General features: G+C 40.5%; 1 protein-coding gene across 1 annotated transcript in view; it reads left to right on the forward strand.

Moving 5' to 3' along the window:
• The first annotated feature begins 10,501 nt into the window (after nucleotides 1–10,501).
• Nucleotides 10,502–17,299, forward strand: part of LOC136750842 (neuroligin-4, X-linked) — an 84,401-nt gene continuing 77,603 nt past the window's right edge. Inside the window, exon 1 of the mRNA XM_066705958.1 lies at nucleotides 10,502–10,819. The gene's annotated coding sequence lies outside the window, so the exon portion shown is untranslated. The remainder of the gene's footprint in view (nucleotides 10,820–17,299) is intronic.

Here is a 17,299-nt window from a genome sequence, read left to right on the forward strand (position 1 = left end):
TCAATGATCATGAGAATGGTGAGGAATCAGCCCAGAACTACACGGGAGGATCTTGTTAATGATCTCAAGGCAGCTGGGACCATAGTCACCAAGAAAACAATTGGTAACACACTACGCCGTGAAGGACTGAAATCCTGCAGCGCCCGCAAGGTCCCCCTGCTCAAGAAAGCACATGTACAGGCCCATCTGAAGTTTGCCAGTGAACATCTGAATGATTCAGAGGAGAACTGGGTGAAAGTGTTGTGGTCAGATGAGACCAAAATCAAGCCCTTTGGCAGCAACTCAACTCACCGTGTTTGGAGGAGGAGGAATGACCCCAAGAGCACCATCCCCACCATCAAACATGGAGGTGGAAACATTTTGCTTTGGGGGTGTTTTTCTGCTAAGGGGACAGGACAACTGCACCGCATCAAAGGGACGATGGACGGGGCCATGTACCGTCAAATCTTGGGTGAGAACCTCCTTCCCTCAGCCAGGGCATTGAAAATGGGTCGTGGATGGGTATTTCAGCATGACAATGACCCAAAACACACAGTCAAGGCAACAAAGGAGTGGCTCAAGAAGAAGCACATTAAGGTCCTGGAGTGGCCTAGCCAGTCTCCAGACTTTAATCCCATAGAAAATCTGTGGAGGGAGCTGAAGGTTCGAGTTGCCAAACGTCAGCCTCGAAACCTTAATGACTTGGAGAGGATCTGCAAAGAGGAGTGGGACAGAATCCCTCCTGAGATGTGTGCAAACCTGGTGGCCAACTACAAGAAACTGATCATTTCTTTGTCAGTGGGCAAACGTACAAAATCAGCAGGGGATCAAATACTTTTTCAATTTCTCATTAATGCAATTATCTAACCAACCAATCACATGGCAGTTGCTTCAATGCATTTAGGGGTGTGGTCCTGGTCAAGACAATCTCCTGAACTCCAAACTGAATGTCTGAATGGGAAAGAAAGGTGATTTAAGCAATTTTGAGCGTGGCATGGTTGTTGGTGCCAGACGGGCCGGTCTGAGTATTTCACAATCTGCTCAGTTACTGGGATTTTCACGCACAAGCATTTCTAGGGTTTACAAAGAATGGTGTGAAAAGGGAAAAACATCCAGCATGCGGCAGTCCTGTGGGCGAAAATGCCTTGTTGATGCTAGAGTTCAGAGGAGAATGGGCCGACTGATTCAAGCTGATAGAAGAGCAACTTTGACTGAAATAACCACTCGTTACAACCGAGGTATGCAGCAAAGCATTTGTGAAGCCACAACACGTACAACCTTGAGGCGGATGGGCTACAACAGCAGAAGACCCCACCGGGTACCACTCATCTCCACTACAAATAGGAAAAAGAGGCTACAATTTGCACAAGCTCACCAAAATTGGACAGTTGAAGACTGGAAAAATGTTGCCTGGTCTGATGAGTCTCGATTTCTGTTGAGACATTCAGATGGTAGAGTCAGAATTTGGCGTAAACAGAATGAGAACATGGATCCATCATGCCTTGTTACCACTGTGCAGGCTGCTGGTGGTGGTGTAATGGTGTGGGGGATGTTTTCTTGGCACACTTTAGGCCCCTCAGTGCCAATTGGGCATCGTTTAAATGCCACGGCCTACCTGAGCATTGTTTCTGACCATGTCCATCCCTTTATGACCACCATGTACCCATCCTCTGATGGCTACTTCCAGCAGGATAATGCACCATGTCACAAAGGTCGAATCATTTCAAATTGGTTTCTTGAACATGACAATGAGTTCACTGTACTAAACTGGCCCCCACAGTCACCAGATCTCAACCCAATAGAGCATCTTTGGGATGTGGTGGAACGGGAGCTTCGTGCCCTGGATGTGCATCCCACAAATCTCCATCAACTGCAAGATGCTATCCAATCAATATGGGCCAACATTTCTAAAGAATGCTTTCAGCACCTTGTTGAATCAATGCCACGTAGAATTAAGGCAGTTCTGAAGGCAAAAAGGGGGTCAAACACAGTATTAGTATGGTGTTCCTAATAATCCTTTAGGTGAGTGTATATATATATATATATATATCAGAGAGAAAACAATGAATCATAATAATGTGAGATCAAATGATACACTATTGATCTATAGTCTAGTTTTGTGCTGGCTTAGTTTTTATACATTTACACTATTGGTACAATTAAAACAATACAATTTTAAAGTAATTTCTACATATTTTCTACAACTGTTTCATTTTTCTTTCCATTATTAACATTTTTTTTGCTTTTTTTTATTACAGTAGATAGTATGAAAATGACGTTTGTTTGGAAGTTGTTATGTGTCTCTTTTGAGCTGGTATTAACTTGTATTCACTCTACATTGACTGTCGTATAACAATTGACACAGAGTGGCAGAATATATCCATCAGGTGTTGGTAGAAATGTTTCAGGAAATTAAAAACCTGAATTTGGGCTGAAAGCTGATTTTAGCCGGTGAATTGCCTGATCGTGGGCGTTGACTTGGCAGAGTGTGGTTATTACAGCTATAAACAAAGTCACATATGGACATGTTCAAGCCATATCAAATTCCGTTGGCTCTGACTAAAACGCTTTAATCTGTAAAACCATCTCGGTTCCTGAGCTTCCCATTCATTTGCTAACTAGCCTTCATTGACAAATGTGTATTCATTTACAAACAAACATCTATTCAAAATCCAGCATTCATTCATAAACAGCAAGTCATTCACACAATATCAGCTTAATTGCTTCAGTAATCAGCTACAGAATGGAAGCGTTTTGCACATCCCCCCTCAATGTCAAAGTCCAGGGAATCTAGATAATCATATTGAAAACTATGCTGGTCCAGGGAGTGAGTCTTTTCACCAGATAAAAGCATTGAATGTGTTTGTCCCTCATAGTTACAGTTCTGTCAAAAAAGCAGAAAGAACTCATTCATAGATTCATATGGGTCTCATCAGTGGCTAAACCAAATTAAAACTCGTGAGAAGCAAAGCACAAACCTGCATCCTACTGTATACTACTTAAAAATGTAAACACAATAAGATACAACTTTATGATTTGTAGTAGGTAGGCTACAGTTTTGATGTAGAGCTGACACAAAGCACAAAAATGTTCACGGTGCGAATTGCGTACAGAAGCGTATCAAATCTGAAAAGATGTGCCACGTCAAACGAGCTTCTCACACATCTTGTTTCGCACAACAATCCCACATTCTGTTGGTATTAAATAAAAAAAATACCTGTGAGAAAACAAATACCCTGGCAGCTCCTCTTGTTTTAGCTTCTCGCGGTTGTGCCAAACATGTAAACAAAGCACGTTTGGCAAATGTTAAAGATATAGAAGTGTTACATAGCCTCATATCTATCAATCTAATAAGACTTTTCCACGAGTTTCTGAGGTGACAGGTCATTTCCCAACAGCTTGTGGGGAACCATTTTGAACCTGAATGATAACGTCTTTCATGTTCGGGTCTGTAGTTTGATGTTATTGAACTGGTAAATGGCTGTGTTGTCTCTCACAGAGACCTCTTGCGCTCCCACCCTCTGTAGTAACTTGAATAACAACCGATGTGATTGGCTCTCAGTGGCTTTCTTGCTGCCCGTCCCTTTCGGAAGTCACACCGCCAGAGCACGTCTCCTTCCTATTCACAGCTCCTGATATATTTAATTTAATACAGAAGACTCTCCCGCAACTTTTCTTCACTTTAGTAGCATGTGAACATTTCTTATTTAATCGGGCCATTTGTCTAGGCCTGGTTTTCATGCATTCTGGTTTGTTGGTCTTTGATGGAATGTTAATTACATTCTCAGTGGTAATTGCTTGAGTAGGGTTTGTTGTTTTAATTAGCAGCGTATTGTTTTCTACATTCTTTCAGAACACGGTTTAAGACACTGGAATCCTGGGATTTCCCACTGAGGTTAGATCACATTTTCCACGACAGAAAATGCAAAGTACCCCTCAAAGATCTATTATCCCTTCTAGCCCCATAAAAGGCACAGCTTACACGTGTACTTCAGACACACTGTAGCTCTCATGTCTGTGCTATGTGCTGAGGTCATAGTAGGTCTGTTCATGCCCAAGCTTTGTGAAGTGAAGTGAAGACAGAGAGCTCTCTGTTTGTGTGTCTGATTGTTCTTCACCACGATCCGCAACAAGACGGGTGACGGGTCTCCAGAGGGCCTGTGTTTCAGACTGAAGTTTAAACACAAATTTAAATCCAGGGAAATAATATATACCTGTAAATGCATGTTTATATATACACACACGCACACACACCACTTTTTAATTATATGGGTTTCATGGCGCTGGGGTTTTAATAATCTAAATTGCATTTCTCTTTGTTTATTCCATCCAAGCATTGACTGATGACTGAGGCAACATTTGAATATTTAATGAGAATCTCAACGGTTTCACATTCGATTTGGTTCCATGTTAAGCAGTTTGAAATGCTCCAATGCCACCTGTAATAAACAAGGCTGTGTGAGAAACAGATAGTCACCATTTAATGATGTTAGTCAATAAAGCGGGAGATTCTAACTGACAGCAGAAAACATTTAATTTCACTACGATAGCATCAGCATTCAGAGTAGAAATATTTTATACACTTTTTGGTGGGTGGGGGATGGTACACTCAAGTTGTAACTTCTCGGGATGGTGGTCCTTTCTTTGGCTTGCTTTAAAGGCACCAGGTTTGAGGCACAAAGTTTGTCACGCACAGAGAGCAGAGAATGGCAGCTGTCAGGGACCATTTAATCAAACGCCAATTATTCATCAAGGATTAAACTCAGGGAGAGTAGAAGCTACCTGTGACCAACACAACCACATCCATAGGTGTATCCCTGCAGTATTAGTTTTTTTACATTTGTATACTTTTAAGATTTAAAAATGGAAATTGAACAATAGAAGTTCAGTAGAAAGTGAAAAGAAAGAACAGCACTTACAGCTGCCATGAAAAGGGGAAAAGCTTAATGTAAAACTCAAGGTACAAAACTTTACCAGTAGGGACTTTTTATTTTACCTGTGAACAAAATGAAAGGGTATTATATTTGTTATGTTAGTCTTGTATCTGATATTGAGGTCTGTCCTAACATTGTCGTAATGGGAACTTAGTGGAAACAGTTTTCACAGCACGTATTCAATTCAGGAATCTGTATATGTGTTAATTCTGCACAGACACACTGCAGTGCTTGGCTCCGGTCCAATGTAACATGTTTTGGTTTAATAGGCAGCATGAAACTAGAAAAGTATTTAACGAGGAAACCCTTCACATCAAGCTAAACCGTATTGTCAGCAGATCCTTTTATACGGCCACCTCCCCATTGTGCCACAGACACGGGACGCTCTGTACAATCCCCATCCAATGTGTAGTATTGTCTTTATGCAAATGATGCTGAGTAAATTAAATGACTATGCATTCAGACCCTGTGTTTTCTGTAAATGTGTTCACTTACAAGGTTTAATCTCTGCATTGAAAAGATTTGCCCCCCAAAAAAGATCTAAATCTGTTGTCGATGGTAATAGGAATCATCCAGGAATGGTTGGAGTCGGAGGAATCTGGACTGGATTGTCATATTTGTATTAATATTTAACTAACTCACTATTTAGTGTAACTACTTTAATTGATTAATTAAGTAAAGCAGATTTATTAGACCACTGTAAGTTTTGTTTTACAGGGTATTTCTTTCATCTGTGTACAGATGTGGGAATACAATAGGTCTTTGTTATTATTTCAGTTTCATTGAAAACAATTACTGGCACATATAATTGCTTATTAGAGCACAGCAAGAGCACCAAGAGAGAAAACTAGGCATTTGTTAAATGTTTAACTATCTATCCATAACCAGCTTTGTGTTCTATTCATCACATGCAGAGTAATAATGAAATTATTGCTTTTTATACAACATAAATAATTTAGAAAAAAGCGGAAAAGTCTACTAAATAAATAAAACATTTTCTGAATCAATTCCTTAATTAAATATCTACATGCAAATTCTCCAATAGTCGACTATAACAACTTCACAGATATTGAATTCCGACATCTTACTCCATGGCAGGTGAAACCAATGTGTTAAATGGATTAAGGGCTTTCAAAATTAATGAATCTCTGCAATGAAATTCTATTTGCCCCACAATGGCTAAGAAAATGAGGGACATTATACACCAAGGCTTGATTAATTTTAAACTTGGAAATGCAACCGCCAACAGCATTCACTGTGTCTAGGCAGATTCAAAAGGAGGGGACACCATCTTCTTTGCATATGTAAAGAAACATGCAAATATATAAAAATTAAATTACATTTATCGGTCAAATAAAAAATATTTGATTGGTTATCTGTTTTCAGAGTATATGTCTGATTTCTGTTTTTGTTTCAGGTCCCTCATCGATATCCAGTTTTATAAATGTACCTGTATTTTTCTTTATTTACTGTACATATAGCACAAACATGTACGACAAATACCATGTAACAATTCAGCAGACGGATACCGCGCCTCTCTGGGAAGTAAGTCTAAGTTCTCAGCTGGGACATTCAATTTAGAGTTCAGTTTGAGTTGAAATCCTGCTGGGAATTTCCAGATATCCAGGCTGCATCCAAACTTGTCAGCTCAGATTTCAGTTTTATTAGATAAGCAGGTTCAAGATTTTGTGTTTCTCAGAGACTATTAAGGAGATTTCCCACGTCGAATGGAGGAGCGCTGATCCTGGGAATCGGAAGTCTACAAAACAGGAGAGCGAGTGATTGAGAGGGAGAAAGACATTCGCAGCCCAGGAGAGAAGTTAAAAGTGAAGTCGGATATCTTTTAAATGAAATTAAGCTCAGAAAACAGTCATTTTCTTGCAGACCAAAGGACAGGAGTTACATAACAGATTTAGTTCTTCTTTTCTTATTATATGATGGCCTAGATATGTGAAAGTAATTATTTGTATAGCTCTTTTTGCCACAATGCTGGCCATTAGTAAACCACTGGGATATAATGAAAAATAAATTAAACTCTATACAATACTGAAATTATATATCGACAGCCATGAAAATGAAATATTTCTAAATAGTATTCAGAATGATGCCTCAATTAATGTTGACCCACCAGTCATAATTAATGGTGGTCAGGTGATATTTGAAAGTAAAGTGTTAACAGATGTATAGCTATGATTTGTCAAGGTCTTGGGGTTGGTTGTATAATTCGTGTTACACATGAAATAAAGGAGTATATCATATTGAATGAAAGATGAAGAATTAATGTAAGGGATTAAAACCGCTGCCTTGGCTGTCAGTCTTTATTTCGATGTGGTTTTGGCAAAGCATTCAGAATGAATTAAGATTTCAAGGAAACGAAGCCGGATGATCTTTTTTAATTTATTTTCATCACAGATTAGGTTGGTTTGCTAAAAAAAATCAATGGGGTTATTCTTTGCCACCTGCGGTTGTCAATTCTAGCACAATTATTTGTCCATAAACCCCCATCAGCCACAGTCACTCACCTGCTGTGAACACCCTTTCAAGATTGTGGCCGGAACTGACTGGGGTGATGTGATTCCTGTGCTCCTCTGATCAGGTCAGTCGGACACGTGGGCTGCTTCACGGGGTTTAAAGGCAGACCACTTCTGTGTAGGTATCTGTAAGCAATCCTGAGGGACGAACTGAAACTCCAGCTTTCACAATTCAACACATTTAAGCATCACAGTGCGCTGCTTGAAAAATTGCCTTTTCATGACTGACTTTTTCATTCTCACTTGACATTCTCCTACAGCTGATTCTCTTGCTTTCATCTTGCAGCCCTGACCCCGACCACCATGTCAGAAAGTCCTTAGGCCATGAGGCACTTCCAGTCAGGGGCGAGACCCAGAGCTGCAGGAGGTCTAGGTGCCACAGCCTGCCCTATGCTTGAGACAGGAGACCTGACTGCAGGGGAGGCTGCCAACGACTGCCGCACAACAGGGCAACGATGTCTGAGAACCAAGGCCTGCGCGACCTACAACACCGTCACTCCCCTGAACAAGCAGGAACTAAAGACAGCTGCAGTGTAGGCCTTGCAGAGCATCACCAGGGAAGAATCCCAGCATCTACTGATGTCTATGGGTTCCAGACTTCAGGCAGTCATTGACTGCAAAGGATTTGCAATCAAGTATTGAAACTCACAATTTAATTCATTATTATGTTAGTTTGTCCAAATACTTTTGAGCCCCTAAAATTGGGGGGAACACATATACAAATGGGTTTAATTCCTACACTGTTCACCCAGTTTGGATGTAACTACCCTCAAATTAAAGACGAAAGTCTACACTTAAAGCACATCTTGAATGTTTCCTTTCAAATTCATTGTGGTGGCGTACAGAGCCAAAATGATGACTGTCCAAATATTTATGGACCTAACTGTACGTATAAATGACAAGCTATTGACAGTCACAGGGCTTAAAACAAAGCTGCGTCCCCCTGCCCTCATAATTCGGTTGGTGAAAATCTCACGACTGGTCCCTCTGTCAATGACAACATAGTGCCCCGTTTGACTCGGGGGAGCAGCACAAATACACAACACACAACTTGGAAGGCACTGCGTGTAGTAAGTGAATGTATTGCTACTGTACCTGCATCCAACGAAATATTATTTGAGCTTGTTGAACATGCCAGGACAGGTGCATGACCAAGCTGTCTAGCTAGAAATGAGGTTTAAAAAATGTACTTATGCTTTTTTATATATAATTTTGAGCTTGAATTCATAACATTTTCTAATACACCGATCAGCCATAACATTATGACCACCTGCCTAATATTGTGTAGGTCCGCCTTTTGCCGCCAAAACAGCCCTGACCCATCATGTCATGGACTCCAATAGACCTCTGAAGGTGTGATGTGGTATCTGGCACCAAGACGTTAGCAGCAGATCCTTTAAGTTCTGTAAGTTGTGAGGTGGGGCCTCCATGGATCGGACTTGTTTGTCCAGCACATCCCACAGATGCTCGATTGGATTGAGATCTGGGGAATTTGGAGGCCAAGTCAACACCTTGAACTCGTGATTCATCAGACCAGGCCACCTTCTTCCATTGCTCCGTGGTCCAGTTCTGATGCTCACGTGCCCATTGTAGGCGCTTTCGGCAGTGGACAGGGGTCAACATGGGCACCCTGACTGGTCTGCGGCTATGCAGCCCCATACGCAACAAACTGCGATGCACTGTGTGTTCTGGCACCTTTCTATTAGAACCAGCATTCACTTTTTCAGCAATTTGAGCTACAGTAGCTCGTCTGTTGGATCGGACCACATGGGCCAGCCTTCGCTCCCCACGTGCATCAGTGAGCCTTGGCCGCCCATGACCCTGTCGCCGGTTCACCGCTTTTCCTTCCTTGGACCACTTTTGATAGGTACTGACCACTGCAGACCGGGAACACCCCATAAGAGCTGCAGTTTTGGAGATGCTCTGACCCAGTCGTCTAGCCATCACAATGTGGCCCTTGTCAAAGTCGCTCAGATCCTTACGCTGCCCATTTTTCCTGCTTCTAACACATCAACTTTGAGGACAAAATGTTCACTTGCTGCCTAATATATCCCACCCACTGAAACTTATTCACTTCACCTGTAAGTGGTCATAATGTTATGGCTGATTGGTGTATGTGTTCAATTAATTTACTTTTTTGAGTTTTGCCATGGATTTTGCTGGTTCAGGACTGATATTGATATTGACCGTAAACATTAATATGGTTTGAGGTTACGGTCACTGTATGTACTGTAATGCAATAATGAGATGAATGTTTGAACGTTGTATTCATTCGCCACAACCCGAAGTACTTGTTGCCCAGCAAAAGCAACTATTTGACCATCACTGGAGGACTTTTGAGTTGCTGTGCAGTGAAGGGAATTAAAATGGGGGCGGGGTTGTGAGGAATAATAGATTAAGAAAATGCATAATTACCATATTGGTCAGGGGGTAAATGCTGCTTTTCTTTTGTCAAATGAAAGTACCCACCTCTTCACTCACCACTACAGCACTGCCTAACAGTATTACCAGGTATATTAAATGTCTTTCAAAATAAGTATTTTTGTTTGCGCTGGTGAATTTTAAATCAAAAGCAGCATACAATTAATAATAACAAATGAAAAAAATAAACGCATACTGTTGTCAGTTGCCTTGGTGGAGAAAACGAATGGTTAACCTTAACGGATGAAGGAAATAAGTCATCTTTCGCTATGAACATACATCCCTCTCTGGAGCGCTTGGAGCACAAGCAGTCTGTGACCCGTGAACCCGCGTCGCGCACACCAATTAACACGCAAATCCAATTAACGCGCAGCATCCCGGCGTTTTGAAGTGGACGCACGCAAGCGGCGCCGGTAAACAGGTCTCTGTCCGTGCATACCTCTGCGAAGATGCATCTGGAGAGGTGTCCATGCCTCTGGTAAACAGTGATGGAGAGCATGCAGCAATCTATTGGCTGTGTGCTTTGTACATTTCATTCAGCTCAGTCCAATAGCAACTGCAGAGCGACTGGCACAGCCTTGGTCTCTCTCCCTCCTTAATCTCTCTGTGCAGACCAGTCTCTCTCTCTCCCCCCCCTCTCCCTCTCTCTCTCTCTCTCTCTCTCTCTCTCTCTCTATGAAGGCAATCAGAGTCCCTACAACTTGCAATTCCTCTGCAGTGAATCTGATGCATTTCCTTCACGAATGTAGGTCATTTAACACCGAAAAGCAGCTTTTCTTCTCCAAAGCAGAGTCTGGGGTCTAACTGCATGCACTGGGAATGGGAGATTGCGTTGGATTTTAGAGACCAGGACCCGGAGTTGTAGATTTCCCTGTGATATTCTTGTTTTTTGATCCCGTGAAGAAGTCCCGGGCTACGGAAAACGACTTTAGATGTTGCAGATCTAGCGCAGAGGTAAGTAGCCAGATCTGATTTTGGCTGGATTTCAATCCTTTGCCTGAATCTGCCTTTGGCTTGGCCACGGTGTCTTTCACTTGCTTGTGTTATATTATAGCGATCTAATCTTTAATTGTCGCTGGGATCAGACGTGCTTCTGCTGCAGACATTTTGCTGAGATCTTTTCTCAGATGAGGTTCAATTCGAGATGAAATGGAAAGTATGAACTGTTGTGCTACATGAGATGATAAGCAGGCGTGATGGAGTAAGACAATTCATATAAGGTTACTTAAAAAAAGACGGAATAAAAGGTATAGGCTATGATTATTGATGTATGCCTCCAGTACTTCTTCCCTGGACTGTGTGCGACTATAAGATGAACATCTGCAAATGCTTTAGTCAAATCCCATCTTGATCTCAACCAAAAGTGATCTTGTAGTATATTCCTGACCTACTTCATAGATCTGTGATTTTTTAAAATATGCATTTCAGACAGCTTAGATAGCTTTTGTGGAAAATGACGCTCCTGATCTTCGTATTGTCGGTCCCTGGGTAGTGAAACAGTGTAGCTCAAAGCTGTGCATTATAATAATATTGCGACATCATGTTTTCAACTTAGTCTTACTGTGCTGTTCACTGTCTGACAGATTCATTGACTTCTAACTTTATTTTAAACCACAAACACCATAGCTCGGCTTCAATTCCTCCCCAATACGACGGGACTAGTGCATATATATATCTGGCTCAATCCTGATATTAACGCACCCTGCATTTCACTGCCATTCCGGTGTCTTCTGCTGTGTACCGTTATCGATACCAGGCTATCAATACTACTGAAAAGACCAGTGTTGCATGTGCTTACCATGCAGATACCGTGATGACCTGTGCGGAACATGTGAAGGAAAATAAAGGACACCCGGACCTTGAGATACACGCATGTTGTACATCTATGACAAGGTCATAACTCATCTCCCCCCGACCCCCCCCCCCACCCCTTAAGTAAATACAAAATGAATACATGCAAGTTTAAATACAAAAACAAATACACAGAGAAAATGAGAAAATAACATCTATAATGAAAACAACTTCGTGTGTTTGAAAACGACTTAATACATTTTAATTTTATTCCCGATTGGATGAAGAACATTTGAGAAATTATTATCCCGGTATCCTGACATTATATTGAATAGTTAATTATGTACAGTGACACACCAGCATAACGCTGCATGTGTATCCTTCAAAAATCTTTCTTAATTCATATTTTCTTAATTCTGATCATGTATGTTTGCATTCACTGCGTGCTTAAAATGCACCTGTCCATTTGAGCACTGTTCAGTTAGCTGCATGTCAAGATCAGTGCATGTCCTTTAAACACACACACTGGGCACCAGTCCCAGCTGCATTGTGGATCATCGCATAACCCCACAAAAACCTTAATCATACCATCCACAAGTAAGGTGCAACACAACCTAACAAGTCGGGCACTGTGTATTCAACACTAGCCAGTTCAACGGGGAACCACAAGGTGGTAGTATGAACAACTATTACATACAAGAGCTTTACAAAGTGGTTAAATTGTTTGGTGGATCACTGGAAAATTCCTTCATTAAAGAGGTGGAGTGTCCTCGGTCAGTCCCACTTTTTAATGCGACATAAAGTAAAGTAAAGTAAAGTAAAGTAAATGCAACGATTCAGACCTTGAATATATACACAGGCAGTAAAGGTTGTAGTACAGGGTTAATTCTGGGGGAAACTAAAATCACGGGGGAGACACTAGAAATGCATGCACTTTTAAAAGTACCTTTTATTGTTATCTTATGCAGATTCGGTCATCCATGTTTAACAAAAGCTCTCATGCTATTTAAGGATAAAACTGCCCCTGATACCCTTATACACATCAGCGTGTTATGCATGATGTCCTTTGCAATTGTAATGGCAGCTGCTCACAGTATGGCTCTGTCCTTTACATACTACATATGCTGCTGCAGATACACATACGAGATCACACACAGATTATCTGTTAATTTAATGTGTTGTATGCGATTTGTAAAAGCGGAAAGTATGCATTGAGCAGATTGTGTATTATGTGTTATTGAGGATACCCTTATATGACGTCTTGAAACAGTTTTTGCAAAGACTGGTTTATGCAATAGTAAGGCACTTATGCTTCCTTGGCCTGTCCTTCTCTCCATATCAGGAATGTTATTTGATTGTTTTATCTATCTGTGAGATAGATATTTGTGAGACATCACAGGAACACAGCTTTGCATGTTACAGATCCACAGTGGGCTAAAGCATGTCATTCAGATGTTACACTGGACACAATACGCCTCTGTGGATTAAACCCATACATCCATAATGCCCTGTGACATAATGCACTGCCGTGGACACCCATTTAATTTGAGTTTTTTTAATTTAATATTAATTTTAAATGTTTTATACTGCATGATTTGCATGCTTAAGTTCCAACAAATGTAGTTTAAAACAGACCGTTGTTTAAAGTGTGCATCAGTCGGTTGCTATTTATGATAAAGCCACGCACTGCTTAGCGGCACACCTGGCAGAAATGCATTAAAGTTCCATTACAAAAATAAAAAAGCCCGTTTTTCAAAGTCAAGAGTCATTAGCTTCTTTTTAAATGGAACTGCTGATGGAAGACTAAATTGCACACTGAAGCTATAACAGACTGAATTAAAATGCTGCTGTTTTTCTGTTACCGTGGGTCCCTCAGATTGCTAACCATTACAAATGTTGCTCTTGATCAAAACAGAAAAGCAGGCTGAGGGAGGTTATTGTGACGTAGGAAGTTCACGTGGGTTTTCAGTGACTGCAAGATGATTTGTCTTCACTATAGAATTGATACAACAACCCCATAATAATAATAATTATAATTATAATTAAAAGGAAGATCCAGTTAGTTGCTCCCTGTACTAATGGTACATGAAAAGAGAGAAAAATGTTAATTGTTGCTATTATGATGGATGTATCTTTTGAGCAATGCTTATTCTGCTAGTAAAGAACATTAGATTATCTGGGATGTTTTGGTTTTGGCCATTAGGGATCTGAAATGAATGGCGCCTGCATTGCAGTAATGCTATCAGTGGAAAGGCTACTTGTAGGACAGACAAACATTTTCCAAACCACACAGGCTGCTAAAAAACAGCAGAGAGCAAAGTAAAGACAAACTGGCTATTGGCCACATGGATCAATATTATCCCCTCAATTCAAATTGCACCTTCTCCTGTGTCACAGTTCAGCTCAGGTGCACTCGAGCACTGTTTGTAAAGCATTTATGCTCTGAGCCATTTCAATCCCCACATCTGACAGGGTTATGTACTCAATCTTGTCACCTTTTAATAGATCCCCGAATGTTTGCTTTAAGTGCCCCAGACCACAACCAGCAATCCTCGCAGGGAATGAAAAATAATATTCACGCGGATCAAATACAAAAAAGGTGCATTTGCACAGCTTTGAGGCGAAGCATCCAAAGTTAAAAACAAATATTGTAAATACCCACAAACATACTACTCTTACTACTACTTCTAATAAGACAAAATGATACAGATTGTGCAAGAATGAGTTGTTTCATTAGCCTTCACCTGTATAGTCTGATGTGTGGTATAGAGTAATAAGAACGCTATGAACCAAATCTTATATTAATTAAAATGCAAATTATAAATCTTACCTTCATAAAAATGCACATGAATTATCAATTGCAATCACATATAACTGCTTAATATGTACTGGGTAGAATTTAACCCCTACCCACCAGTAGGCAGATTCTTAATTAGTGATTAAAGGTGTCCCAGATTGTGCAGAAGCAATGTTTCAGGTGGATTAAAAAGCCAGTCATGTAATGCAGAGGCCTTTATTATGGGACCCTCTTCTTTTATAGAGCAATTTGTGGTCTGGCTGTGCACAGTACAACTTAATATATCATTTGTTAAAACCCTGACATTTGGGTACTGAGATATAGTAAATAATATTTTAATACTAATTATATTTTAGATTAATTACACTGAAAACCACAAATCTTGGACTTGTTTTTCATCAGCCTCTCACGTGATCAGTGAAGCATTTCATACTGGCATCATAGTGGCCCTGTCCTGAGAGATTGTGTCACTTTTGTATTGCTTTCTAATGTTAGTCTGTGTCCCCTCCACCCAAAACAAATGTCTCTCTGAACATGTGGATATCGGATTCTCATCTCTGACACTGCCTGGCCCGTCTCTCAGTCACCTACATTGTTCATTTCCTGCTTTTTCACGTGAAAATAGATATGAGATTTCATACATGCTAAAAAACTAGATGCGAGTTACATAAGAGTTGTGTGTTTGCCATTGTTCAGCTCAGCTGGGATTGAGGGATTGTTTGAGCTTTATCTGCATGCTACAACATTTATGTATTTTCTAATACTTTACAGATGGGTTTACTGCACTGATTTGAGTGAATGTTAAAGTTAATATAGTGAAAACAACAGCAGGAGGTATATTGGCTTGGTGAAGCACTTTGAACTGGTGGCTGCTTTTGTGGGGTAGGCATGACACAGGGGGTATGATCAGATTAATATTAAAATGAATGTGAGAAGCCCAAAACTGTGACTGCACCTGTGCTGCCAAGGGGATAGAATAATATAGTCTTACATGAGTTCATTTTATCATCAGCTTTTTCACATCGGAGACATGCATGCAATCATCTTTTAAAATATGTTTGTTTTGTGTGTGTGTTTTGATTTTGTTTCCGGTAACTGATAGTTGAATCGGAAGTCATGTCTGATAAGCTGAAAAGAAAAACTTCTAACTGACATTCTTAGAGTCCTTGTGTTCGGATGAAATCCCAATTTTCATACGGTGGCCTGAACGCAACATTTTATATGAAACAAGACACGCGAAGCCAGTGGATGTAGGTGGTTTAATGTCCAACATGGTAATCTGGTGAGAGGTAGGAAGGTCAAACAACCACCACAAACCACAAGTATGACGTCGCAATTACGTTTTTTTCAAGATGGGCATCAAACAATCTGTGCCAGCTCTCAAATATCTACAGAAGGCGTTACTTCTTTATTAAAAATTAGGCCTGGTATGAACTGTCAACGTTTCTACTCGTCCCTGTAGACTCCAGTCAATAACACTGTTGTAAACCCAGTGGGCCACTGTTGTAGGTAATTACACACAGGGCTGGAATTTTGCTCAGGGCATCTGATGGGCCGACTAGCAACATAGAGTCACCGGATTCCTTTCTGTGTGGGATTCTCTGAGCTTTACCTTTTCATTGGCATATTCGATAAATGAACTGTGTCGTGGAAATAGATATAAATACTACTTCTGCTGCCTTCTGCATTGTGATAATTGTATGGACACATAATACAACATCTGCTGACCACTCAACCCTCAGCGTGAGAAAGCTTTTCATTTGGAAATTGAAGGGCCAACAGGCCTTGCGTTAGATATCAGCTATTGCAAAGCTGGTTTTCCACATCTCTGTGTAGAAAAACCTGCTCTGTGTCGTTGCCAAACATTGTATTCATATATTGTTTTGTGTAGAAGAATGAGATGCACTCTGTGCAGCGCTCAACGGAAAATCTACTGTCTTATCAAATGCGTATTTCAATAAACAACTCTTGAAAAGCAGCACAGAATGTGTTAATCTCTTATTGCAATTGATGCTGATTATAATTACACATAGTGAATACACAAAAATCCTTCTGTTGATTGAGTTTTTAAGCATCTCAGTCTCCAAAACAGCTATTTTAGGGAATCCAAGAGCCGTGGCATAGCTCGGTTGCCTTGAGATATGAGTCTTGCCGTGCTTCATTGGCAGTCCTGCCTCATGTGTATTTGTTGTGCGACCGGGGGCACTGCGAGGCGAGGCCGTATCGCAGCAATCAGAAGATCAGGACCTCACTGCGCTCGACAGGGGCTTCCATACTGTACCCTCCCTGCACACATCTACTTATTTATGTATGTGTTATTACAGACTACATGCAGAAGAGCTGCTCGGAGCTGTAACACCTCTGGAGACGACAATTCGAGTAAGGATTAATATCGCAAATGGAACCACAGAGTATACATGACACAAGCAATATCCACAAACAATAAATAAATAAATACATTAGCAAATAAACAATTTCTCAGATGGAATATACCTAGTAATCTTTACAATGCTCCGTACGATTTAGTAAAATATAATCCATCTTCTGTTTTTTCCCCTCTCTTTGGTGATAATGGGTTCATGTTTCTTCCAGACGTATCTTTTGTTTTTTCTCATTTTTGATTTGTGTGAGCATCCCAGGTCCCGGTGTTTGCCTTGTATCTTATCCCTCAGAGGGCATTCTTCGGTTGTTTGCTGTGTAGAAAGACAGAAGTAAAATACAAAGTTGACCATTTTATTGAGCCGTTCAGGCTATAACACAAGACAGATGTGTTATATTTCAGCTTTGAATAAACAGTATCAACCCTCAGATTTATATTAAACTAAAAACTTGATTTGAAAAAAAAA

The sequence above is a fragment of the Amia ocellicauda genome, chromosome 6 (assembly GCF_036373705.1).
Source record: "Amia ocellicauda isolate fAmiCal2 chromosome 6, fAmiCal2.hap1, whole genome shotgun sequence".
Classification (NCBI taxonomy): Eukaryota; Metazoa; Chordata; class Actinopteri; order Amiiformes; family Amiidae; genus Amia; species Amia ocellicauda.